This window comes from Phodopus roborovskii, unplaced genomic scaffold, assembly GCF_943737965.1.
Source record: "Phodopus roborovskii unplaced genomic scaffold, PHOROB, whole genome shotgun sequence".
Lineage (NCBI taxonomy): Eukaryota > Metazoa > Chordata > Mammalia > Rodentia > Cricetidae > Phodopus > Phodopus roborovskii.
The window spans coordinates 7,698,544-7,724,051 of NW_026126434.1; the positions used below are offsets into that span (position 1 = coordinate 7,698,544).

Genomic DNA, 25,508 nt, shown 5'->3' on the forward strand with positions numbered 1-25,508 from the left:
ACTTCAATCCCATGCCTTGGGAGGCGAAGGCAGGATGATCAGGAGTTCAAGGCTCTTCTCAGCTAAGTAGTAAGCCTGAGGGCAGCCTGAGTTATGAGACTTGTCTCAAAGTAAAAAACACAGTAAAAGAAGGAGAATTGGCTCTATTGTTCTACAGCAGAGCAGAGTAACTACAATCTACCACAAATTATGACACGATAACTCTTCAAAATAACTAGAAGAGTCTAAAGTCCACACAGGAATCATAAATATTTGAGGAGATGAAAATGCTAATTGCCCTGACTTGATTACACATTATAAACATTCATTAAATTATGCTGTGTCTCTTAAATTTACACAAATATTGTATATCACTTTAAAATGATGAAATACAATTTTTAGGATTCTTGTGAAGGTTAAATAACAAAACACACACATTTGCCTTTTCATTCAAATGTTAACTAGCTATGACTACTGTGGAAGTAGAGGTGAGCGAGTCTGTGTTGCTTAGCTTGGACTTTGATAACAAATAATGTTGACTATCTGACCTAACCAACAGAAGTGTATGTTTCATGGTTTTTGAGGCTTGGTTGCCTAGGAAATGGGTGTCACCATTGTCGGGTTCTAGTGAGAACTTTCTTCCAGGCTTACAGACCAGGACACTACACTCAATACCTCATCTAAACTGAATCACTTCCCAAAGGCCCCATCTCTGGATGCTACCATATTGGATATTAAGATACAAATTTAATGCTGGTTATGGGTACAACCCAAATCACACCAGCAACGTCCTTATTTTTTATACCTGCTTATTACTGTATACTAAGGCCTAAACAATGATGTCAAATGCCATGGCTCTGAGCAACAAGGGATTCTAGGTTGGGCTGGATGTGTGGCTTAGTGGTAGAGTACTTGCCCAGCATGTGTGAAGACCTGGATTCCAACCTCAGCACCATTTTTTTTTTCCCCTTTCTGGGACTAGCCAAGAATGCCATCTTGTATGTCTGTTTAAAACTTTGGGTCATGTTTCTTACTCTCTAAACAATTGAGGTATTGATATTTGTGAACAAAATAGGTGGTAGATTGGGAAATATTTTGTTATGTAGATCCCAAGAGAAGGGAAATAGCTGGTGTGCCCTATCTGTATTTATAAAAGGGGTTACTTTTGCTTATATTTGTATCAGAAATTCTCTTTAATATAATAATTTACATTATTTGGCTCCCTCAGGATACTTCCTTGAACTGCCTGGCTCTCAGTTTCTTAGCTATAAACTACTATAGAATTGGCTATTACATCATGCAAATGATTTATCATAACTTAGCTTTTAAAAATAAGTGAAGACTACTTGCTAATGTCAGTTAAGAGCTTTGAATGTGTTGGCATACATGACAATATTCAAATAGCCTTCCTTGTAAGGTCTCCCAAAAAATAATTTACCTTTCAAAAATATGGTTTAAAGCAGTCTGCATACATGGCCCAAATTACCTAAAAGGAGACTATGTAGAAAACAAAACTCAGGGTTAGAGAAGTCTATGAATGAAGTGTTTACTTTGCAGATATGAAGACCTGAGTTGTATCCCCAGCACTGGAGGATAAGGGCAGACTGATCTTGGCATCTTGTGGTTAGCCAACCTAGCTAACCTGGGAGTTCTGGATTCAGAGAGATCCTGACTTCAAAAAATAATGTGGAGAAGTGATCAAGGAAGACAGACTGATGTCAACCTCTGGGCTCTACATGGGCCTGATGCACCCACATCATCATCATCATCACACCCCCCCACACACACACACCATACATACACACACACACCATACACTCACACACACCATACACACACACCACACACACACACACACACACACACACACACACACACACACACACGAGTTTCTCTTGCATTGATCTCACAACAACACAATCAACAGTATACATCTGTGACCCCAACATGTGGTTTTACCTTCACCACCACCACTAAGCAAATCTCTCCTGACAAGAGTTAAATTTCTTCTAATTTAATTCAGCCCTGAAACTACCTGCTTAGAAATAACATCTGATCCCACAGATTAAGGGGCTCAATTCCCCTGCAAATGCCAGTCACAAGCCTTGAGCTGTTTTACCCATGCATGTGTTTAAAGACACAGTCACATGTAACTTGGGCTGGACTTCTCCTCTTGATATAGCTAAAGATGACCCTGAACTCCTCCTGATCCTCCTGCCTTCACCATCAAATGCTGGGACTGCAGGCAAGCACTACACCTGGCTCTTTGCCTGCTCTTTTGACCATTCCCATACTACCACCTTGGGCTTGTCTAAATCTTTGAGCTTTTCGCAGGTTTCAGTGACTCTTGAGTTACATTTCTTTATTTCTCATTTGTTTCTCATTTACTTCTCAAATGACATAGATGAGATATGTATGGGGTGAGGCCATGGGGAGGTTCAAAGAGCTTCCTGTCTGGATGTCCCACCCTCAAGCAACTACTCCTTGACCTTCCAGAAGCTCTGCAAGTTTCCCTGTGAAGAGTCTATGGAGCCTTTATTACAAAGATATGCCAGCTTAAATAATTAATGATTGGTAATCAACATGGCCTTTAACCTTCCTCTTCTTGGATATTAGCGTGGTGTGGCTAAAAGTCCCAACACTCTAATCAGGACATGGACTTTGCTGTAACGAAATTCAGTCTGTCCTGAAACTGCCTAGGGCTTTCAGCTGTCTGACAGCATAATAGCAGAAAATACTCCAGTAGCCCTAGAGACTCCAAGGGTTTTTAGGAGCAATAAATCAGGAAAGGGGGCAAAAGACAAATGCATATTTCACAATATCATAGATGGAAGCCTCATCTTTTGAAGGGTAATACAAGTCTTTTTCTTTGTACAACTGTGAAAATAATCTTAAAAGGTAAAGTAAATTGGAATTTCTCAAACCTAACACAAAGTATATTAGGATCATTAACACTGAGAACTATTAAAATCTATGCAAGATAACATTTTTTAAAAAACCCAGAAATTTCTGTATAGCATAATTCTTGGTAAGGACTTCAGAAGAAAATAGAGTTTTAAAAAGCATGACTTTACAACCCCTAATGAAAAATGAAGATAGGCAGTGACTACCAATAGATGATTAAAAAAAACAAAAACAAAAACTAAAAACCATTAAGGGAGATTTTGATGGAGAACTTTACAATGGCCCATTTGCCTGAAAGTACTTGAATCCACTGGTCAAAATGTATACCATTCAAAATGACACAATTGTGGGGTTTGGGTGGGTACTTTGGAATAGAAAAAGACACTTCATAAAACCAAAGGAAATCTGAAGAGAACATAGACTTTGATGAGTAATAATCTATCAATTAATTGATTGTAACAAATATGCCATGCAAATGCTACATATTAGCCATAGAGCAGGAAGGACATGATAATTCAGAAACTCTCAATTTTTTTTCCTGAAAATCAACAAACAAGCTGGGAAGCAAATATAAAGACATGAACCCATTAGGCAAGGGCTTTACCACCATACTACATTCCCAGCATAAAATAAGGTCTATTGATAAAAGGTGCTACCAGATATTATGCCCCCACAAAGTAACTAAATATTAAGTATACTAGGCCACTTATAAGCATTTATGATGAAAGATTGAAAACGTTTATCTTCAATGTGCACAGTGACTCTATTCATAGGACAGGGAGCTAGTCAACCAAACCTGGATGTGGGAGTTTTACAAATGATTCTGTTTCTTCAATAAGAGAAAGAGGCAGGAAAGGAGGAATAATAGACTGAAGACATCTATCAACCAATGAGATATATTGACCTTATCTGAGTCATGATTTGAAATGATAACTGTAAAGTGATATTTGGGAAAAACTCAGCATGGATGAGGGATTAAATAACACAAAGAAAGAGCTTCAATTTATTCTGTGAAAATGGCACTGTGGTCTTTAAAAATAGCATAATATCCTACAAACATCTCTGACTGTCATGTCTCAACTTAATATGAAAAACATGGAAAATTCTCAGCTTTTTTCCATTTAAAAAATAAAAATAAAAAAGGCAAATCAGACCACTAGGTCAGCACACATAAAATTAAATCCCAACTAGATTACACCTACCTAAAACCTTCTATACTGAGTTATTACAAACTATATGAAAAGATAAACCACTTCTTCATTGATGTTCTAGAGAAGCATGAGCATTGAATTATTTTTAAAAGTGTAAACACTAGAAACAAATGTCCCAGTAGAAGAATACAGTCATTACCATGCATTTCACACAACAAAAATCCCTACAGCTCTAAATGTAATAAAGATTATTTATTTATTTGCAGTATTGCGGACTGAACCCTGGACTTCACATATGCTAGATAAGCTCTCTGCCACTGAGCTATCAGCTCTTTGTTGTTGTTTTGAGACAGAGTCATACCACACAGCTAGCTAGCTAGCCTAGAACTTACTACAAATACCAGACAGACCTTAAAGTTGTGGTGAGCCTCCTTCCTCTGCCTTCATAGCACTGGGATTATTGGCATGTACCCCTCCACCTGGCAAGATAAATCTTTGTAATGCCTTATTTTTAAAGTAAAAATTAAAATTTGGTCAGGGGTAGTTAGTTGGTGAGGTATGAACCTCATTCAACCAATTTGGGTGCAAGAAAAACCGAAATACATTGATTTTAAAATAAAATTAAATGTGTAACCCTCTGACAGCTGGTCTTGTCTTGAATTCCCCTACCAAATTGCCACACCTTCCCTCCCTGTCTTACTCTCTATTGCTCTACTCAACCACACTAACTTCTGTGCTGTCTTGAGACTTGCTAATCAGAGAACTCCCAGTGAGGACAGTTAAGTGCTAGAGCACTCTCACTTCAGCTTAACCTAACTATTCATAAGTATAAGGGATGTTTAATATGTGAGTTATATAAAAGACACATAAGAACACAAGATGTTCCAGTAATATCTCTGGATCATGGGAGGACCCATGTTGAGATATATCTTATGGATGTGTCATACTTTGCTAAACTTAAATTCCCATCCAGATGTTTAGAAAATCTGTTTACAGGATACCCAGGACACTAGCTAGACTCTATTAATAGGGACTTTTACAAAAATAAAACAAACATTAGACACATTGAGCACCTTATATGTCAAAATGTTCTCTTCCTCTACCTAGCAAGTATTAGAGTTTCTTCTCCAAACCCCACAACTTCATTTTAAGTGCTCTCTCTCTCTCGCTCTTGCTCTCTATCTCTCTCTCTCTTCAGGGTCTCACTATGTAGCCTTGGCTGGCTGACCCGGAATTCACTAAGTAGATCAGATTAGCCTCAGATTCACAGAGACCTGCCCACCTTTGCTTCTTGGGTGCTGAGATTAAAGACAAGGCATGTGCCACCATCTCTAGCTAGGCTCATTTCTTTTTAGGATTTATGGATTTTCTTTTTTGTAAGAGTATTTTGCCAACATCCCTGTATGTGCACATGTGTGTCTGGTGCTCTCAGAGACCAGAAGAGGGTATCATATCCCCTGGAACTGGGGTTACAGTTGACTGTGAACCACCATGTAAGTGCTGGGAATTGAACCCAGGTCCTCTGCAAAAGCAGACAGTGCTCTTAACTGCTGAGCCATACATATCTCATTTCCAAGTGATGAGTATCACTTGATAAAGGGCTGCCAAACCATCTCTGTTACCTCTGTGATAGGGAAAGTCCACTTATTTCAGCTTTATGATGAAGAGTAATGATTAGAACTCTTCAGTCTCGTGAAGGCTTTATTCTCTGTAGCAATTAAAGTGCAGCCATATCCCCTGGAAAGCTGCCTTCCTGACACAGTTTAGCCACAGAGCATGCAAGCTCAAACTGTGGGCTTTAGCTAAGTCACATGAAACAAGATGCCTGCTGTCAAGCCTGATGAGCTGAGTTTGATCGCTGAGACTCACGTGGTAGAAGGAGAGGGGCAATTAAAGAAATCCTCTGACCTTCACATGTGCATTATAGTGCCCTGTATTCATGTGAATGAGCATGCACACGCATGCACGTGCACACACACACACACACACACACACACACACAGTAATTAAAATTAAAAACAAAAACAAAACCTAGGTTGGAAAAACGACTTGGCCACTTAGAGCCCTTTCTGCTCTTCTCGACATCAAGAGTTCAGTGTCAAGCAGCTCACAACTGCCTGTTACTCCAGCTCCAGGAAATCTGACTCCTGACATTCTTGGGCACTCCTGGCATACAAACACACACATACATATAAAATTTTAAAAACTTGAGGTTGTGGGGCTAGAGATATTGCTCAATGGTTAAGGATGTGTTTGATCTTCCAGAAGACCCAAGCTCAGTTCAGTTCCCAGCATCCACAAGAGACTCACAACCATGGAACTCCAGCTACAGGAGTTCTGACACCCTCTTCTGGCCTCTGCTAGTATCCAAATGCACACGACACACATAGAGACACACACACAAATGAATCAATTTTTAAATAAAAAAAAATTGAGTTTGAAATTTTACAGTAAATTCTGATACATTTTAATTATAAAGTTGATATACAAGACTGAAAATTTTTAAACAGTACTACAATTTATAAAATAAAGAAACTCTATTTATGTTCATGTTCCAGTTTAGTTTCTTTTCTGTGATAAAACACTGACCAAAAGCAACTTAGAGGCAGAAAGGCTTACGCTTCCACATCACAGGCCATCATTGGGGGAAGTGAGAGCAGGAGCTCGATGAAGCTGAAACCATAGAGGAATGTTGTTTGTTGGCACCCTCACAGGCTGTATTTCTATACAGCCTAGGACCACCTGCCCAGGGAATGGTGCCACCCACAGTGGGCGGGGCCCTCCTACAACTCCTCCCAAAGACACAGCCAATCTGGTCTGGACATTCCCTCAATTGAGACTCCTCAGATGAGTCCAGGTTGTGTCAAGTTGACAGTTAAGTCAGTTAAGTTGTATTTAACAACACCTAACTTAATCAGTTTCCAACTGTTGGAAATATATTGATCACATATTACACAAAAAGAAATTTGGTTCTCTGCAATTATTTCCCATTTTTCCTCATCTCCATTTACCCCAGGCTTTACATTTTGTTATCCTTAACGTCTTAATTTAGTTTAATACACTTAAAATGCACAGGCTAAAGTATTATAGAATCATTATCAAATTCTAGAACCAGATGTATGTATCGTTTGCACTTTTAAAATACTACCACTGGGCTGGGGTGTACATCAGTGTTGGAATGCTTGCCTAACATGCTTAAGGGCCTGGGTTTAATCACTAGAATTCAAAATAAATAGACAAATAATGGATGAGTACTATTAGTAATTCTATGGAGTTAAATAATATTAACACTCTTTAATTAATAGATCTTCAGAGGTTTTTGTTTGTTTTCTTGGTTTTGTTTTTTTGCTTTTGGTTTGGGTTTGTTTGTTTGTTTTTGGTTTGTTTGTTTGTTTTTTGTTTTTGAGACAGGGTTTCTCTGTGTAACAGAGTGTCCTGGTACTTATTTTTGCAGATCAGGCTGGCCCTGAACTCACAGAAATCAGCCTGCCTCTGCCTCTCCAGTGCTGGGATTAAAATTGTGCACAACCACTGACAGGCAAGCTTCTAGTTTTAAACTAACCAAAACTTAATTTATTTTTCAGAATTTCTGGATTTTTGTTTTTAGAAAAAACCTAATATATTACAAATCTTAATAAGGTCATACTCTTCACAAAATATGAATTTTTATCTATATGAAAGACAATTTAAAATATCAAAATTCATATAAATTTTATAGCTATTACTTAATTTTACAATTTGTATTCAACCTAGGGCCATGTAGATGCTAGCCACATACTCTATCACTGAGCTGTATTCCCAGTTTTTGAGGTCTTTAACTATTCACAGTGAGTTGAAAGGGAGCCATTATAATCTAACTACTTTATGTCCTTTATAAATAAGCAGTTTCACTTATAGTTCCAAAATCACAGTTTCTATAGAATAAGATCCACAGCTTTAATCAATGAAGAATATGTAGTGTAGCTTATCCTGTGTCAGGGTTCATTTGCTAAGTCCTTTGCCTTAAGCCAAATTTCTTACTGGTCTTAAAAATAACCAACTTAGATCTTAAGACAATTTTTAACTGAAGACCAAGCAATAGTAACAGTAATATTTGTACCTTATCTATAGGAAGAAAAGCCATTTTTCTTTCTTTCCCCAGAGAGAATCAAGGAAGGGAAAACTATTATAAATAAAAATTTAAAACCTGGATTTTCTATACAGATAAATGCAAAACAGATCTACTATATGCTACTGTAAATTATCACACATTTGCAATGAGTTTAAACTATTATGAGTAAGACCAGAAAGGGAAAAGTAAAAAGCAATCTTCAGACAAGAGCTAGCACATCGGAGAAATCCACAACAATCCATGAGAAAGAAATTACTTGTAACTGATACAGAGTGTTTATAGTAAGTTTGAATTCTTTCTTTGCCAGAACTGTGCTGAGAGAAAATGTTGCATTCAATGCATTCCAAATTTTGAAGATAGAGTACTAATATTGTATCCTTAATATTTCTAATCTCCTGTGGTTCTCTATAACAACATATATTGCAGGATAAATAACAAAATGACAGCAACTGTTTTAGTTTTCCTAGAAATACAGTTTGGCCTTTTATCCTGCAAAGATGCTCTGTGTTAGTACTAACAGAAGGCTAAAGCAGACACCTAAATCCTGTCAGGAATAGTGGTAGTCGGTGTGACAAAGCAGAAGTCAGTAGACTGGCATTTGAAGAACTAGATTACTACTCTGAACCTTGGCTTCCTTATCTCACATTAGGGGTAACAGCTTATGCACATATCCCTGGGAAACTTTAGTCTCAGAGACAGTGTATCTGGAAATGCACTGTAACCTATGAAAGCTATACATGGGGCTACAAGATGAGGGTAATTCTGAGGAGAGGAAGGCAGAGAACTGTGAGAAGATGCCATGCAGGTACCGGGAAGATGGGACGAGTTGGGCATTCTCTGCTAAGATAAGGCCATGTAGAAATATATAAATTAGTAGTTATGGGTTAATAATTAAGAGAGAGCTAGCCAATAAGCTATTGGCTAAAAAGTTTATATTAATAGGTACCAGTGTGTTTAATTGGGGCTAAACAGTTGCCAGACCAGGCAGAACAGAAACCTAAGACTACAGACAGAATCCATGTACTCATTGCTACATCAATAAAAATCCATGACGTACTTGATGCAAGAGCAAATTTTTTAAGATTTTTTTTTTTTTTTCTTTTTTGGCAGGGGACTGGAGAAATGGCTCACTGGTTAAGCGCTCTGGCTGCTCTTCTAGAGGACCTAGGTCGGATTCCCAGCTACTACGTGGCAGCTGACAATTCTCTCTAACTCCAGTGCCAGGGGGTCTGGCGCTCCCTTCTGGACTCCACAGGCACTGCATGCACATGGTGCATACACAGAAATGCAGGCGAAACACACATACACATAAAAAAATTAGAAAAAAATAATTCTAAAAATTTCAAGAGGTAATGCTATGAGGGCTGACCCATTTGTCTTATGCTCAAGTATGGAGACACGGTAAGTCTCCACGGTAAGTCAAAGTCTAGGATTATCCCAGTGGATTTTTTACAGCCATTTCCCCCTTGTTTTTACTATTGTTGGGGGAAGGGGATGGTACACAGCAGAGAACTGCAAGTTATAGGTCTTTACAGTACTCTGACATTTCCTCTTATTTGATTAGTTCTCTGTAGGGTGACAAGGAAGTCTTTGCAACAACTCAAAAGTTCTGAATTAGACACTGGTATAAAGATACTGTGCTTGAGGGCCCATTTTTGAAGAAAAACAGTGTCTTAGGCAGGAGAGATTAGAGATTAGAAACACTAGTAAATTGGGACTATCAGAGCCCAGAAAGGAGAAAAAAAGGGTAGCAGAAGACTGGTAGAGTCAGGGGTTTAGCCTTTTATTTCTCAAGAATGGGTTGTAAAGATCTCTTAAGAGAGGTTATTTTGAGTGCTTCAGTTTTGTGGAGGTTCCTATATCCAAGATTGTTTTTGAGACTTTAAAGATATTCTAATTTGAGTATTGCTCACTGTGATCACTACAACTCCAGGTTATCCTTTGTAAAGTTTGCCCAGGGGCTAGGGCTGGAGATCGGTGGGGAATAGAAATGGTACTTGCCCGCTGTAGAGGTGAAGCTGGGGATTTTGATCCTTAGCACAGGAAAAAAAAAAAAGTGGAAAAAAGTGGAAGAGAGGGATGACTTTACAAACTACCTAGGTTTCCAAAATGGCCCAAGACCCTGTGTAGTGAGCATGCATGTGAGAAGCATTTTTTTAAAAGTTTATTTATTTTTTTATTTTATATACGTGTGCATGTGTTTTGCCTAAATGTCTATGTGTGCACCATGTGGGTTCCTGGCACCTTCAGGCCTAGAAGAGGATGTTGAGTCCCTGGAACTGTAGTTACAGATGGTTATCTGTTGCCTGTGGGTAAGCACTGAGCCATATCTCTAGCCCCAGCCGCATAAGTTTTGAGCAGGGTGGAGAAAAAGTCTCAGAGCAGGTAGAACCCATCTTTGCATTAGGTTCTGGGAAGCTATTCTATTCACAGAAGGCCAGTAGCTCCACTAACAGCCCAGGGAGGCAGATTACCTCTTTACAAACAGGCGGCTTATGGGGAACACGAACAAGATATAGGTATTCACATAAAGTCAGAAAGCTTGATTCAAACAGACTGCAGCTTGGGTGCAAGAAAGGCACACCTTTAACTCTGGCTCATGGCAAAGCAATTAGCTTATTAGGATCAGTCAGCAGCCGCCTCTGGTTATTCATTGGTGTCAGGGCTCAGGAAGAATCTTTTGGGGCTCCCAATTCTGATACCATAACTGCCAACAAATCAGATCCTATTTGAAAGAATTAAGTGTCATTCTGCAGTTAAAAGAACAGTTTGTGAACTGGGAGAGTTCAAACTATGCTATAAGCTTGGCTCATAGCAGTCGTTGTGCCGTTTCTAAAACATAAATATGGAATTGTATTGACCTTTACTGTGATCAGTTAATTATAAATGTATACTCCTTTTTAGGGTAAGTAGACCTATGTAAGCTGACTAGGATATATGTAGCTAATGCTTCAACCTTATCTAAACATGCTGACCAAAAAAAAAAAAAAAAAAAAAGAAAAGAAAAAAAAAAAAGAAATGATAAATGCCATTTACATTAAGAGCTAGTATCTTGAGAAATAAGCATAGCATAAGTGTCTATTGTGAGCAGTGAGGCTATCCCCATACAAGAAAAAAAAAAAACTACACTTACTCTACATTGTTGGTGCCATGTGTGGTGAAGTACACTTACTGTAATCCCCAGATGCTGAGACAGGAGGATTGTGAGCTCAAGGGCAGCCTGCATGGTGAGATCCTATTTCAAAATAAAAGCACATCAGACCATTGTTGGTAGCATCAGAATAGTCCCAGGTTTCTTTGACACCCAACAAAAGCAACAATAAAAGGTCTCTTGATCAAGATTGTTGTATGCTAGTAAATACTGAAATGTGTTGTGTTTTCTCTCTCTCTCTCTCTCTCTCTCTCTCTCTCTCTCTCTCACCAAATCTCACGTGCCTCATATTTCCTAGCAAGTACTGATACTTGAGATACTGTCTTAGGGTTTCTGTTGCTGCAATGAAACACCATGATCCAAAAGACTTGGGAGGAAAAGGTTTATTCAGTTTATACTTCTACATCACCATTCATCATCAAAGGAAGTCAGGACAAAAACTTAAGCAACTCAGGGACCTGGAAGCAGAAACTAATGCAGAAGCCATATGGAGGACTGCTTACTGGCTTGCTCAGCCTGTTCTCTAATGGAACCCAAGGCCATCAGCCCAGGGATGGCTGGGACCTTCCCCATCAATCACCAATTAAGAAAATGTCCAACAGGCATTTTCTCAACTGATGTTCCTACCTCTCTGATGACTCTAGCTTTCTGAAGAACTGCTACATTGAAGAAATTCTACAAAGAGAACAGAGGGAACACAAGAAAAAAATTACCAAAGAAATAAAGAAAAATTTGCCCATTAAAGAGTTAAAGGAAGACAGACATGGAGAAAAATAACCAAATTAATGGTCAAGTACTAATTACTAACAAAAGAAAACAGAAAATAATATAAAGTAACTATTTCAGTCTACATGCCTCAGATGTGAAAAGACACAATTTTTGGGGGGAAGGGCACAAAATATTAACAAAGAATTACTTCATTTTGTATAGGAAGGGTGTGTAGGGTAATTTGCCTAACACTAAGAGTCCCTATTACATAACTTAAAAAAAATATTCAACACAAGATGAGAGTAGAAATGATATAAGCAGACCATTCAGTGAAAAGAAAGACAAGTGGGTCTTCAAAATATAAAAGAAGCTGGACTTCCTTCAAAGTTAAAAAAAAATACAGGAAAACTGCCATGAGATGTTACACTTCACCTAATCAATCAGACTGGCAAATATAAAAGTCTGATAACACAGTATGTAGAGGAGGAATATGCGCAAACACTATTATTTCTGGAGTATAAATTGGTGTGGTAGTTTGGTAAAAATCTTCTCAAAAAGAAGTTCAGATTTTTCTTTCCAAAAAGCCCCAGCTTTTGAAGAGTTGTGTTAGCAGGCAGCCTTCAACTGTCATCCCTTTCCAGTTTTCAGAACAGGGCCACACTTAAGGAAAAGCATTTCTGGGGCAGCCCACAGTCTAAGATTGACAAGAAGGACTTATTATTTTCAACGAATGCTTCAAGACTGATGAGTCATCTAAACTCCACAGCTTCCCCGTGGGGTTACCTAAGGTGCATGGGTGCAGCAGGGGTCAGTTAAGTTCTCCTTCTGCATAATTTCCCTTCCTCCTTCTCTTTTCCATGGCTGCTGAATTCAAGGGCACTTCTAAAAACACACCCTGAACTTCTGACAGTCTCACCCCAAACCTGCTTCCCAGAGAAACCAGTGTGTGTACATTTTGACCCCATGATTACACTTCTAGGAGTTTATTCTGTTGACTCACACAGAGGTAAAATGAAGTATAACATTCTCAGGATTATTTACTGAAGATTATTTGAAAAAAGCAAAAATTGGTACCAAGTAAGTATCTGACGACACACATCGGGTGACTAATTGAATAAAGGTGGGAAGCAGAGGTGGGTGATCCCAGAGTTTGGTCTACAGAGTGAATTCCAGGACAGCCAGGGCTACACAGTGAAACCCTGTATCAAGAAACAGACAAACCAAACAAGCAAACAAAAAAAGGAAGTCCGTTAGTGATGTGAAAGTCTTCAAAGTGTTTATGTGCCTGCATTTAATTTTTTTGTTTCATTATTTGTCCTACTTTACTCTCTATTGCCTTGATAAAACACCATAACAACAAGGCAATTTGGGAGGAAGGGGTTTATTTGGCTAATATGTTCCTAGTCACGGTCCATCATAAGAGGAAGTCAGGGCAGGAACATGGAGGCAAGGAGTGAAGCAAGGGCCATCAAAGCAGGGACTTACCGGCTTGTTCCTCATACCTTCTTACACCACTCACAGCGGAAAATGCACCGCAGTTACAGGCCAATGTTGCAGAGGTATTGCCTCAGTTGAGGTTCCCTCTTTCCAGATGACCTCAGCTGTGTCAAGTTGCTAAAATACAAGCAGGACATTTCAGGTTTGTTTAACCTTGACTACAGTTGCTATGTGTATGTGCTACTATGCGTGCCCTGGTACAAATGTAGAACTCTGAGTATAACTTTGTGGAGATGTTTCCCTGCTTGCTTTCACTTTACAGAGGCTCCAGGGATTGAACTCACCAGACTTGACAAGAGCCTTTGCTGTTTTTTGCTTTAGATTTTTTTTTTTTAAGACAGTGTCTCATATAGCACAGACCAGTCTTGAACTAACTATGTGGTCAAGGATGACCTTGAACTTCTGATCCTCCAGCCTCCATTTCCCAAGTGCTGGAATTCCAAGCCACACGTGGCTCCTACCTGTCGTTTTGTAAGAATGAAAGATGTAGGAAGGAGAATGGGGAAGTAAAATGGTGAAGTATATAAAAATGTCATAATGAGACCTGCTATTTTGTATGCTTAAAAAAATAATTAACTGCAGAAAACTAATGTTATTGGTTGTCTATATGTAAATTTAAATGCCTCAGGAACAAAGATACAAGGGATATTTTTACACAGCTTTTTGTATTTTAAAAAATGTAAAACCTAGCCAGGCACTGAGGCACATACTTTCAATTCCATCACTCCAGGCGCAGAGATGGTGGATCTATGTGCTCTCTGCTCAAGGCTATCCTAGTTACAAGAGAGACTTGCAGGCCATCTAGGCCTATACAGTTAGTCACTGTCTCAAAAATAAATAAATAAATAAATAGATGTTTAAGTCGTGTATAGGGCTGGAGAAATGGCTTAATAAATAAGAGCTGGAGAAATTAATAAATAAGAGCTGGAGAAATGGCTTAATAAATAAGAGCATTAACTGTTCTTCCAGATGACCTGAGTTTGATTCTCAGTTCTCACACAGAGGCTCACAACCATACATAACTCTAGTTCCAGGGAACCTGACCCCAGACATATACATGATGCACAGACATGCATATAGACATAAAAATAAAAATTTAAGAATTAAATCATGTAAACGCATACATTTGAATTTATGTGTGTTTGGGGCTGGAGAGATGACCCAGTGGTTAAGAGGAGCCATGTTCTGCTTTCAGCACTTGTATCAGGCAGACTCACAATCACCTTAAACTCCAGCTCCAGGAGATACTAGACCTATTCAGACACATACACACACATGAACATATGCAAAATAAACCGTAAAACCAACCTCCTAGATGTATTCATTATTGAAACTTGAGTTGAGTGTGAAGCACCACAGCCTCCGTTCTGCGTGCCTCCTCTGGCCATGTACAAGTTCATTGAACTATATAGACTTTGGGTCTGTTTGTCTTTGGTGTGTGATATTTTTATTTATTTGCAAGCTTTTTTATAATAAAGTTTATGAAATTTTAAAATAGATGAATGTATGAATGTGTTAGTAACTATTAGAAATGTGACCTTTGAAAATACATATAAAAACTATGTATGCACAGCTTTGACTAAAGAAAGATTAACAAATAGATACTTGTTAATAAGAAATAAAGACAATATAATTGTTTGTACTTTTAAAATCTATGCATATACACAGTTGTACATAGAAACAGTTGTACATAATCATAGAAAAGTTTTGAAGGGTGTAAATATTGACTAATGTCATCATTATGGGAGGCTTTAAAATGAAGAAGAGGATTTTCCCTCCCTCCCTCCCTTCCTTCCTTCCTTCCTTTTTTTGAGATAGAGTCTTACTATGTAGTCCCTGCTGACTTGGAGCTCTCCAGACTAGGCTGGCCTTGAACTCACAGAGATTTGCTTGCTTCTGCCTTCCGAGTGCTTGGATTAAAGGCCAGGTACCATCACACCCGGTTCCAAATTTTTTTAATTATTAAATTTAAAGATAAATATTCTTTTGTAATTTAAAAATGTTTAAAAGTCACGAGAAGACAAAAATTTAAAACAGGACAAAAACAAGTAATAGCAATTATTTTGTAGAAAAAAAAATAGATGCTTATGAGAAGATTGAACATCTAATCACAAGGGGTAAAACATACTGATTGTCTTTGCTTTATTGTTTAACCTTGATTCCAGAGGTACCAGGCTCAACTGCTGAATTTCTTCTTTTTTTTTTTTTCAATTTTACATATCAATTGCAGTTCTTCCCTTACCTATAAAGAGCTGCTAAGTGCCTAGCCTTAAATATGGCGCTGGCTTTCACCTTCCACCTTCCTGATGGTGAGTGCTCTCTGTAAACAAGTCCTAATTTAGCTAAGCCTGTTCAGCTTGCTTGCTTCCATATAATAGCAGCCTATCTGCAGGGTCCACGTGGCTCACTAGGGTTGGTCAGCACAAGGGGATTTAAGCCTGTGCGGGCATTTCCCTGGAGAAGAAGAAGCTTGAATAAACTGCTAGAAGAAGATCTCCCCTGAGTTGCATCTTCCTTGCTGGTCAAGGTTGGGCGCAACACTTACCCCCTCCCCACACCTTCCAGTCACCCCACATTCCATTGATCCTCAGAGAGGATGTGGCCTCCCATGGAGAGTTAGTGAAGTCTGTCCTATCTCCATGATGAGGCCTGACCAAGGCCCTCCCTTCTGTGTCCAGGTTGAACAAGGTATCTCCACATAGGAATTATACTCAAAACAGCCAGTTCATGCCCGAGGGTTAGATCCTGGACCTACTGCCAGTGGACTCATAAACTGCCCAATCCACCCACTGTCCCCTCCATTCAGGGGGTCTAGTTTGGTCCTATGCAGGTTCTGCAAACTGATGAATTTCTTAACACTGATATAATGAGGTCATTTAGTATAATGCATTAACCCTGAGTGGAAATGAGGGCATGACTGCTCCTAGGTATTGTTGAGGAGAAGGGTTTTATTGTAGATATGAGGGAGAGTACAGCCACAGGCATCTAGAAGGACTCAGAGAGAGAGAGAGAGAGGGAGAGAGAGAGAGAGAGGGGGGGGGAGAGAGAGAGGGAGAGAGAGAGGAGAGATAAAGGAATGGGGGGACTAAGAGAGGAGCCTAGGACCAACACAGCACATGTCTTAAATGGCAGGTTTATAGAAAGGAATTGGGGGGTGGGGTGCAGAAAATGAAACCCCAGGGGCTAGAGAGGTTTAGGGTAAGGGGCAGGGTGAGAAGTGTGGGAGGAGCCACAGGTGCTGTGCAAGCTTGTCCAGGATTTCTTTGGGATCTGACAAATACATTAGAAGCAAAAAAAAGCAAAAAAAAGAAAAGTTCTTGGAACTGGAATTAGAAAAAATTGGCTGTTTGTAAATTCTTTTGCTTTATTTTTATTTGCAGTATAAAATACATTATAACAATAAAAACAACAATGAAAGCACCTTATCAGTCTGACTCTAATAATAAAACCAATTAAAGCAAAGCTGAGGAAGGAGAATCTGCAGCTGGAGGACAGCCTGGGTTATGTAGTAAGATTCTATCTCAGAATAAACAAGGCCAAAAAGTGAAGCCGCACACCTTTAGTTCCAGCACCTTTAGTTCCAGGTAGGTGGATGTTTCTGAGTTCAAGGCCAGCCTGGTCTACAGAGTAAGTTCCAGGACAGTCTCCAGAGGTACAGAGAAACCCTGTCTCAAAAAACCAAAATAAACAAACAAGCTAATAAAAAGTTGGTGGAGTTCTAGATCAGTGTTTCTCCACCTTCCTAATGCTGTGACTCTTTAACACAGTTCCTCATGTTGTGGTGAGCTAATAGTACAGGGAACATAAAATTATTTTCATTGCTACTTCATTAATTGTAATTTTGCTACTGTTATGAATCATAATGTAAATAGTTTTGGAGATAGAGGTTTGCCACCATGGTCAAGACCCACAAGTTGAGAACAACTGTTCTAGATAATTTTAAAACAAAATAAATAATAGAAAAAAATTAAGGAAACAATCTTTCAAAAAATAAAATAAAATGTAATAAGGTAAAACAAAAGCTATTGCATTGGAACTTTATAAAACAAACAGGAGGAAAAGAGCCCAAGAGAAGGTACAAGAAACAGAGACCACACTCATTCACACTCTCAGGAATCCCATAAAAACACTAGACTGGAACCCATAACACATATGCAAAGGACCTGTAGTGTAAAAAGAAAGAAGTATTGCAGTTAAATAAGGATCAGGATAAACAAATAGGCCGAATAGATGTTTATTCAGGGAGAAATAACTTACAGCCTAGACAGATGAACACCAGCAATTTCCACCGGATGCTCTCCTGTCCGAGACCCACCAGCAAGAGAGCTTTTCCTGGCTCTTCCTCCTACCTCCTTCCACAGGTCACTTCCGCCCATGGCTCCACCCCCCAGTGGGTGTGGTCAGCGCCACAGAAGGACTATCTCACTACAGATAAGTGTTTGTATTATAAAATAAGGAGAAATGTAAAAAAATAATAAGATTAAATGTTTTAAAGGGGAGGGTGCCCTGACATGGTGCTGTGAGACAAGGAACTTCCAAGGATGCCACTGAGTTCATTTCCTCATGGCTGAATACAGCCTACCCTTAAGAGTAGCTAGAAAAAAAATTTTTTTTAATGTAAAAATTTAAGTCCTTGAGGGAAAATAAATCTAAGTACAAGAAGCATCTGAATACCATTTGCTCACATTTATAAATTTTGAACATGCATTGGTTTTATCACTTTCTGTCTAGTTACTTTGTTTCTTCTAACCCTTTTGAGAATACATATCAGGCTGGAGAGTTGGCACAGTCATTAAGGGCTAGGCTCATAACAAAAATTATAAGAGAATACATAGCATACATTATGCTCTTTACTTCTCTGCATGTCACATTAAATTACTAAGGCAAATATTCCTTTACATAATCACACAATTATCAAATGTAGGGTCTACATTTATCTAAATGATGCCCCATATTCCAATAAATCTTGTATAAGATTTTTCCCTTTTGGTACAAGTTTCAACTTAGGATCATGTCCTAATTCCCCTAGTCAGATCTCCTTAGTCTTTTTTTTAATATGTAAATCTAGTTACTTCCACCTTTTTGTATTCCTTTCACAGAAAATCTAGTTTCTCATGAACTTTTTGCCTATTACCTCTAGTATCCATCAATGATGTTTGCTTAATCTTTACTATGATGATTGCAACTGGTGGGTTTTGCCCCAATCTTTCCTCTTTGGATTGATCAGTGGGAACAGTATGTTCAGGGGGCAGCTGCTCTTTCATCTGTTTGTGTACCTCCTGCTCTTTCATTACTAAAGACTGGTGGGCTCTTGTTTTATTCAATGGGTTATGAGCCATTGTACTTCTTTTAATACCCAAATAATCCCACAGTGGACCATTTTGAAACCCTTCAAGCTTTTGGCATGCAACTTTTTATTTCCTGGGTACATTATTACTTTCCAGCACAAGATGTCCCAGATCATCTTGTGCCTTTCTTCTCTCAGCCTGAATCCAGCCACTTCTCCATGAAGTCCTGCTTCCTTCTTGTGGGAAAATGTATTTAGAAATCAAAATAGGAGAAGCATTTTTTTAAAATAAAAATTTTGCAGTTATCTGCAGTTATCACAACATGAAGAGGAATATATTTACATTTTTATCTGTATTTGATTTATCTGGTCTTCCTTGCTTCCTTTGTGATTAAAAGAAGGAAAATTTAAGATTTTAATTTTTTCTTATTTATTTGAATATAATCATTTCCATAATTATTAGTAGAGAACACACACACACACACACACACACACACACACACACTCCAGCAGCAACTAGGAACTTAGATTTCTAGATGATAAAAAAGAACTTGGGTGGGATGAAGCTCAATGCTAGAAGTGAGTACACAAGGTTTGATGTTTAATCTTCAGTACTACAAAAGAGAAAGAAAAGCTTGGAAGTCTGCATAGATTTTAAAAAGCCTATAATTTATAAAACCCTGAAGATAAAGATAATGAAAGATGGGGCATCTCTTTTGAATGCATTTGAAAGAAATTGAATGAATGCTTTGTGCAATTGCACTTTATTCATTCAGATGCCTGTTCCAGGAGACATTTTACTTTTCACAGTGGTGTAATAAGTAGATCCTGCTGTGATAACACCTGGAATTGTTACTTTCATGTATGTGATAAAAATAGATAACTAGTATGTCAATTTATATGTTAGCCAGTGAAATAAAATATTCTCTCTCTTGGTAATACAGAACTTTCAACATAATGTACCTCTGATGTACTGAAGGCAAAATAGAGATATTTTATGCTATGGTATGGAAGAAAAAAAATCCATTTCTTTTCCATATGACATATTCCTGGCAATCATGTGGAACTTCAAAAATTGAAATTTCTGAGCATTGTTCTAATCCAGTGGGTATATTTTATGATCCAAGAATCTGTGTTTTTTATTTTTATCTTCAAGATTTGCTTTTATGTATATTGGTGTTTTGTCTGTTTGTATGTCTATGTGATGGCACCATATCCCCTGGAACCAGAGTTACAGACATTTGTGAGCTGCCATGTAGATGTTGGGTATTGAACTCCAGTCCTCTACAAGAGCAGCCAATGCTTTTAACCACTAAACTTGTTATTTTAACCTGAGCCAGCCATAGTGGGTGTATGCCTATATCCCTGTACTTTCGAGGCTGATGCAGGAGAATTACCATGAGTTTGAGAACCACATGGGCACCCTGGTCCATATGGAAAGAGGTCTCAAAAAAAACAAAACAAAAAAAAAAACAAAAAACAAAAAACAAAAAAACAAAACAAAACAAAAAGCAAACTAACAAAACAAACTAACTAAAACAAAATGTCCCCAGATAAGAGTGAGGCATTTGATCATCAAAGTAGTTTGGGAACTACTGGCTTACTGGGGAGGCTGGAAGACCCTGCCTGGATGGAAACATCTATTTACCTATTATTATGCATGTGAGTATGCATTTTTTGGGGGTGGCATATACTCTATGGTGTGCATGTGGATGGAGGTTAGAGAATAACTTGCTATGTATGTAGCTGAGGATAAACTTAATTTCCTGAATTTTCTGCTTCCATCTCTCCAGGGGTTATAGTCACATGCCATCATGCCCAACTTAATCATTGCTTTTCTTGATCTTGATGGATTTTTGTTTGGTTTGGTTTTTGAGACAGGATCTTATATAGCCTGGTTGGTCTTAAACTTACTATATATAACTAAGTATGACTTTGAGCTCCTAAACCTACTGCCTCTATCTCTCCGATGCTGAAATTACAGTTGTACCACATCTGGCTATAATTTTTTAATCAACACTTACATATTGATAATTTTCTCTCTTCCTTGTTCAAATAAAGTTAATTTAGCTACAACCATGGTCCCATGAGCTTCCAAAGTGTTCTATGGCATTTAGGATGCAACTTGAAATTTATAATTTTCAGAGCTAACAGATATGAAGGGCAACATAATACTAAACACCAATTAGTATATAAGGGAGACTTTTCTCCCTCCCTCTTTTCTTTCAGATCTTTATACTGTATGTATGTGTGTGTGTGCCACCGCATAATCTGAAGGTCAATTGTCTCCTTCCACTCAGAGTGTCTGGGACTTACCAGGCTTGGCAGCCCTTACCTTCTAATAACTCTTTTTCATAAGTTGAAACAGGGTCTCTTTAAGCAACCCATCCTGGCCTCTTAAGTTCCAAGTGCTGGGCGACATGTTGGGGAGCGTCTTGAAGGAATAAGAGCAGAGACTTGGAGGTGAATAGGATTAAGATACATGGTATACATGTATGAAATTGTCAAAGAATAAATAAAAGTTGTTTTAAAAAAGTGTGAGCCTCATGGCTGGTGGGAAGAAATCTCATTATCACTTTCTCACTTACCCGATAGCGGAGTTTAAATAGAAAGAGGTACAGAAGAGGTGCATTTTGACAGAGGAGAAACAAAATCAGCTTTCCCCGCCTAAACAGCAAGTGGGTGGGGCCTATTTGTGGGCGTGGCCGGAGGAGAGGCGGGCTCCGGCGGAGGCGGAGCCTCGAATGGGGCGGGACCCTGAGTGTGGGCGTGTCCAAGGAAGGGCGGGGTTGCCTCCCCGCCCCTCCCCATTCTTTTTTCCTCTAGGTTCCCTCCCTGCTGCGTTTCGCCGAGATCCCGACAGGCCCAGCGGCGAAGGGAGTCACGTGAGAGTGGGCGGTGGACAGGGAAGCTGGGTTCCGCGGCTTCTGCGTCTCTATGGTCGAGAGAGAGGTGGGCGGCTTTCCCTGAGTGGCTGCTGAAGCTGGAGCTCGGACGGGTGAGTGTGAGGACTCCGGGGAGACAGAGGTTCAGGGGACGGGAAGCGGCTACGCTTTTAGGGACGAGCCTGCCACTTTTCTGGTCTGCCCAGACAGCTGTCTTGGTGATGCTGTCGGTCCTCTGCTGCCTCCACTCCATCCCTTACCCCGACCGGGGAGAACTGTGGTGCCCAGCTTCCAGCCTCAAAGTGCATTCTCTTCCTCTCGCGACCAGGATACTGAAGTAGCCCTGACTGGTTCTCCTGGAATTCGTGGATATGGTCGGAAGTGGATGGAGGAGTTTACAGCTGCGATAGAAAGATACATACATTTATCATGGGCTAGAGAAAGGGGGGAGGGGAGTCTTTAGCTCCTTAGAGGAACAAAACTCGGACTGTTCTGTTTTTATGCTTACCGGCGACTCTGCATTCTTACTCACCCTCTTTCTCTGTCTACGCCCGGTTCAATTCGGGGCTACTCCAGTGTTCCGAGAGGAACCCAGGTATTATTGATTATACGTGAATGTTGGAAGAAGAGTTTAAGAGGGAGTGTGTTTTATAGCAAGTATTTTACTGGCTCTTTCAGGTGCTTGAAGTAAATGCAAATATTTCTACATGTAAATAGAGTAAACATTTCATAACTGAAAATAAATAATTTTCCTGCGACGCTTCGAAAAGACCATTTCCCCCCTGTTTGTTTTTAAATAGATATTTTGAGGTGGCTTTTTTTTTTTTTTTTTTTTTTTTTGGATAGACCTCTGTTTATGTTAAAGCAGCCAATAAGGAGGATCTGGTGTGGAGGTGATTTAAACAGCATTAGAAAGGAGTTTGCATAAGGTAAAACAAGTTCAGAGATGACAACTGTTGGGGAATTTAGGTTTCACATTGTCACCTTCTTGAGACTCTCCCCCCCCCCCCAACACACACACACACACACACACACACACAGTTGGCTAATCCTGTATGACCATCCTGAGTGTTTTCTGGTGTGGACAAGGTGATGCTCGTGTTATTTACTTATCTTAAAGAGTTTAGGATGCCCCCAGTTTGGCCTTAAAGTTTACATCCTTCTGCCTCAGCCTACAGGCCTACCCCACCTTGTAGGCCTTAATAAGTTCTGTCCCCACTTCTCATAGCTCTCTTGATTATCTATTCCAGTTAAAGAAAGACATCACCCACCGTGGCTACCTACATACATACCAAGAAAGTGTCATCAACACCTAAGTATCCTTAGAGAGGGTCATAAAATTTAAAATAATATTAGAAAAAAGTGAAGATTCAGGAATGGCTTGTGTGCTTGGGAAGAGTGATAGAAACTAATAACCAGACTGGCTGCCTTTATTGTTGTCTTCCTGTAGTCTCATGGAGTAGTTTTAGTAAATATTTATTTGTTGAGACATTGTTTCACTGTGTTGCCCAAGCTGGCCTTGAATTCCTGGGCACAAACTATCCTGTCTTAGCCTCCTTACCAGTTGGAACAGCAGGCATGTGCCACTGTATTCAGCTTCATTCATTATCATTTTTAGGCTTTTATACTCTCAAAAAATCCATCCTAAGACTCGCTTTTTTATACTTAAAAAAAAAAAACCCTGGTAATATATAATTTCTTCCATAACTGGATATCATATGAAATAATTATAACCTATATTTAACTGAACAACTACTTCAGACCTTTTTATCATTTAATAGACTAAAGTAATTAATGAAGCCTTACCCTCCTGAGTGCTGGGATTATAGGCATGTGCCATCAAGCTGGCCGATAAAGCCTTTCTTAAAGATAATTTTTTTCACTTTGAAACTTTGAAGTTAGTTTTAGTTCTTGAACAGTTTTTACAATGTTGAAAGCACAAGTTAAATATCCATTTTTTCCCTCAAAGAGTTATTTGGTATTCCTGCTTTTATATAAAAATCCCTTTTAAACGCTTACCACAGCATTGCCCCTACATCAGAATAGAAATGGCTTCTTTTAGTGTCAAAAATGAGGCAGTTCTTTTCAGATAGATGTTTTATCTATTTTAATAAATCGTGAGGGGAAAAAAGGCTAATGCTTTAAGAACACAAAATATTACTAACTGGTCATGTTTATCTTTAAATGTTTTTGTTTCTTTTTATAAAAACAGTGTGTTTTGAAGCTGGGTGGTGGTGGCATGCCTTTAATCCCAGCAGAGGCAGAAGGATCTCTGTGGCCAGCCTGGTCTACAGAGCTAGTCCCTGGACAGTTAAGGACTATTGCATAGAGAAACCCTATCTTGAAAAGACAAAAACGAGTTTGGAGAGATGGTTCAGACGTTAAGAGCACTGGCTGCTCTTGCAGAGGTCCTGAGTTCAATTCCCAGCAACCACATGGTGGCTCACAATCATCTATAATGAGATCTGGTGCCCTCTTCTGGCCTGCAGGCATACACACAGGCAGTACATTGTATACACAATAAATAAAAAAGTCACTAAAAAAAAAAAAAAAAAAGGAAGGAAAAGAAGTCTGTTTTTCTTTGCAATATAAATTACTTGTGTTTTAAATTTTTGCATTGATTTTGCTTTTAAAGTATCTATTATTAACTTACAATATCTGAAATTTGACCTCTACTTTGCATATATGTGGGGGTTTTTTTGTTGTTGTTTTGTTTTGTTTTTTGTTTGTTGTTACTTCTATGGTGTCTTTGTTCTGGAATAGTTGTTGGTTTGTTTTTAAGATTTATTTATATTTTATGTGTATAGGTATTTTGCCCACATGTATATCTGTGCACCATGTATGTGCCTGGTGCTTGCAGAGGCTAGAAGAGGGCATCAGATCCCCTGGAACTGGAATTACAAGTAATTGTGAGCTGAGTGCTGAACCCAGGTCCTTTACAAAAGCAACATGTACTCTTCACTAATGAGCCATCTTTCCAGTCCCCAAGTATTTGGGTTTTATAACCTGTAACATATTGTAAAATTGGCCAGTTTGTCAAAATTTCTTTTATGTTAGTACATATTCTATTGCTGAGCTACAACCGTGTGCCAAACTCAATACTGATTGGTACTTTTTGTATTATAGGGTAACTTGACTAAGTAACTGCAGCCTATAAATAGTGAATAAAAATGTTTTGAATGCTTGAAAATCTGTGATCAATAAGAGTAAATTCTAGGAGGGTGAGGGAACTGAGATTGGTATGTAAAATAAGATTGTAATTTAAAGGAAAAAGTAAATTCTAGGTTCTCTTCATTCTGCTGAAAAGCTCTTGGTATAGAGACTACATTGTGTTGAGGATTACATGAAAAGTAAATACTAATTTGCTATTTATTGTCAACTGGATATTAACTTTAAAACTAGTTAACATTAGTGTCTTGTTTTCTATCTTTCTATGCTTCATTGTAATGACATTGAGTGGCTATAATTAAAACTATGTACTGTTTACTGTCTTGCTTTCATTTGAAAGAGGGGTCAGAAGCTCAGTTTAGTGGATACTAGCTGCTAAACTAGCTGCTGACACTGGCAGCAGAGGTTTGGATGAGGTCTGTTCTAATGCCCAACTCTATCACTTCTTAATGAGCTAGATAATTTCTCTGAACCTGAGTTTGTCCTATTTTACATGATTAATTAGTACATAGCAAATGCCTGAGATGTATAAAGTGTTAATCACATGTAATTATTAATAATAGCACAAATGTCTTAAATGATTTTGTTGCCAGGAAGGGAGGGAGGGAGAGAGAGAGAATATTAAAAAATAAAACAATAAATAAGGTTACACCTTAGCAGTGGATTA

General features: G+C 38.7%; 1 protein-coding gene across 1 annotated transcript in view; it reads left to right on the forward strand.

The window, feature by feature from the left end:
- Positions 1–21,674: 21,674 nt before the first annotated feature.
- Micu1 (mitochondrial calcium uptake 1) overlaps positions 21,675–25,508 on the forward strand; it is a 145,745-nt gene continuing 141,911 nt past the window's right edge. The window contains exon 1 of the mRNA XM_051186738.1: positions 21,675–21,786. The gene's annotated coding sequence lies outside the window, so the exon portion shown is untranslated. The remainder of the gene's footprint in view (positions 21,787–25,508) is intronic.